The sequence below is a fragment of the Apis dorsata genome, unplaced genomic scaffold (assembly GCF_000469605.1).
Source record: "Apis dorsata unplaced genomic scaffold, Apis dorsata 1.3 scaffold_207, whole genome shotgun sequence".
In the NCBI taxonomy this organism is placed as follows: domain Eukaryota; kingdom Metazoa; phylum Arthropoda; class Insecta; order Hymenoptera; family Apidae; genus Apis; species Apis dorsata.
Window position 1 is genome coordinate 625,613 of NW_006263491.1, and position 3,231 is coordinate 628,843.

General features: G+C 29.6%; 1 long non-coding RNA gene across 1 annotated transcript; it reads right to left on the reverse strand.

Moving 5' to 3' along the window:
- Window positions 1-19: 19 nt before the first annotated feature.
- On the reverse strand, window positions 20-3,225 carry LOC102675688. Its single transcript, XR_421702.2, has 3 exons — window positions 2,604-3,225; window positions 1,826-1,830; window positions 20-255 (listed from the first exon to the last, which is right to left on the reverse strand). It is a non-coding gene; the product is annotated as an uncharacterized LOC102675688 (long non-coding RNA).
- Between the last annotated feature and the right edge of the window lie 6 nt (window positions 3,226-3,231).

The following is a 3,231-nucleotide window of genomic DNA, read 5'->3' on the forward strand; positions in this document are numbered from 1 at the left end:
TGACTGTTGCAAGTGTTGTACGAGGGATCACATTTAAGAATTTTAATGTTTGAGCTGTTTTCGTACACGCGGAGTCTCTGTTTTGGCAGTGGGTGGGTCACGCGTCAAATGTATCACTAGGACATGGTCCTAGCACGGGACGCAGTGCGACAAGGCGTCGATGAACTCGAGGAGCACGTGGAACATCCGCAACGACGGAAGTTGTTGGCACATCTCTCTTCTCCTCTTCGAGCGTTCTCGAAATACGGAAGGAGACTTTAAGCTTTTCTGGAAAAGAAATATGTATGTTATAAAAATTATTTTTTTCTAATTTTTGGAATTTTTTGAAATTTTTGAATTGCTGCTGCGAGATCTTTGGTTGCTGTGAAATTTCATTTGTTCGAATTCCATTTGTATTTTAATCTGAATTTTCTTTTCTTGTTATTCGAACTGCTATTCCATTTATGTAAACGTCTTTATGATGGAATTAAAAATGTGAAATGTATTTTTGATACAAAATAAATAAAAAATTTAGAAATTATTATTTATTTATAGTTTTTAAAATTGTTTCTAAATTTTTAATATTTAATATTATGTATTTTAGAAAAAATCAATTGTAAATTGTTCTGACAAATTTATGTAAATCGACTTCTAATACTTCTAATGTATTCTAAGACGTTTCATAAATTTATTCTTAATTAATACAAGTGTGTTTTTTCTAAGTAAAATATCCTTTAAGAAAAAAATATTAGAAAAAAAATGTTCTTATAAAAATTTATTTTTATAAATTTTGTTTGTGTAAGAGGAATATTACGCAATATCAAAATTATTTTGTCCAAAAATTATTAATATGTAATTTAAACTTATTATATAAAATACAAGAGTAAAGTGATATCTATTGTTTTACATTCTTTTTGTCTTTTATATGATAAGTTTTATAAATTTATTCTATTCCGCTATATTTAGATAAAAATTTATATAAGAAGGACACTCTGTATAAAATTAAATATTTCAATTTTCAATTTCAGAATTTCGCCATAGTGTTAAATTTTCTTGATTCAAATAGAGATAAGTCAAAATATGATGAAACGATAGCCAAGTATTAAATCGTTCACTAAGTTTTATAGGTCACTTATAAATAATGATACACTACATTGAATTTATATTTCACATTATAATATTTCTCAAAAGTTATAACAAAATAACAAATTTTGTAATATACCAATGTTCGATGATGTGCTGTTAAAATTATCAACAAAACGAAATAAATTAGTATAAAAATTCATTTTCTATTCAATCTATTCTCCAAACACTACATTTTTAATTATCGCATTTAATATAATAAAAAGTGGCAAAAAAATCTTATAAAAATAAGTAAAATTCAATTTCTGTTAAAATAATTCGAATAAATCAATTAATTGATGCATAGATGTTATTTAAATTAAAAAAAAATTAAAATGAAATTATTTTAATAAATATTATAAAATAAAAAATCTACAAAATATAGTGAATCTAATATTTGTTAATTAAACGCTCAAAGTTTTTTAATTACAAAAAATTTATTATAATAAAAGGAAATAATGATTTATTGAATTAACCTTTCTGATATTTCAACGATGCATCATATAGAATTAAAATCTAAAAGAATTCTTCACATTAGATAGAGTAGGCGAGCATATAAATAGGAAAATTATTTCTAATTAATTCTTTTAATTGATTCAATTAATTCATGAAAAGTTTCATTTCTATTTTTTTATATAACACAGAATTAAAATATACCATATATATCCATCAAATTACGATTATTCTTACACCTTTTATACAGATATAGATATAAATTAAAGACTTTCTCTATTTATATATTCTCAGTGTACATACTTCCGTATAGAGTCAATGTAGCATGATGGTTCATGAATATTTAGTAAAATTATTGAAATCTCTTTTTGTTGAAATATCTTTTTAACAATATACAAGAAAGCTTGTTAAAAGAATAGACAAGAGAAATAGTGAAAATTTTGGCGGTATGCATGCGGCGTTCCATTCTAATGTATATGCCAAGTTCTCAAGACCCGGGAATGCGGACAGATTTGTTAAATAACGCGGATATATGTATGCAGGTTGGCCGAGTATACGCAGTGATACATTAGACAGCGCGCACGGCAATTTGATTTACAAAGCAGTGCTACTTCTTATTCCACCAGTTGCGGCAGATGACTGTTTTCACACGCGAGAATCGCAATTTATGATAAAAGTACCAAGCGCAATTACGAGAGACTTATTATGTTTAATTGGTAGAATGTTGTCGCGGACTGATGCGTTTTTAGACAGCGGAAAGTCTTTTCTGTTGAGATCAAATATTTTGTTCCAATTTTGAAAAATTTTATCATTTAAATTTCATAAATCTTTGTTGTAAATTTCTATTGAAATAATATTTAAATAAAAAATAAGAAAGACTTGACACCCTATTCAAATAAAAGATTCTCTTGCATTTTCGTTACATCTTTAGTACTTGATTATAGAAATATAAATTACAATAAAATAAATTATTTGCAAAAATATAAAAATAAAAAATTCGATATATTGTGTTTTGAAAACATAGGAAAACAATAATCGAAATAACATACCTGCAAAACTAATATTGACGTATCCAGTGATTTCCTTTTTATGCTCTATGAAGATATTACGTCCTTCGTGTCAAAAATTCTGGGACAAGTCCTTGGAGAATACACGAGAACACATAAACGAAAACCGGGAAAAGCGCGCTCAGTGTTGCTGTCAGTGACAACACACTCGAGATAATACATTCGATCGCGAAAGTGGCATGAAACTCACTGGGTCTGTTGGCAACGTGACGTTAAGTTGATTTTAGAAGACCTTGAACCACGTGAGGGAATTCGAGCTCGCAGAAGAACAAGACGTCAAATACTGTCGGCAAACACGGACGAGACGGGAGGCATGACCGAACGGCATCCGCACGCTGTCACTTTTGTTTACTGTCCGAAGGCGAACATCGGTTCGAGAGAATCATGCGACTCCGACACGATTCGACGTTGATCGATGATGTTCGATTGCATATCGTGCGATCTCGATTTGCGATTCTTCCTGTTACTAGCACGATTTTTTTAATCTACCACTCTGAACGATCGGTAGGTCGAGTAAACAGTGGGACACCACGCACATCCGATTTGAATTTTTTCGATAGACCGTCCACCTTGGAGTCACAATTATACACCACTATACGCACTATGCACG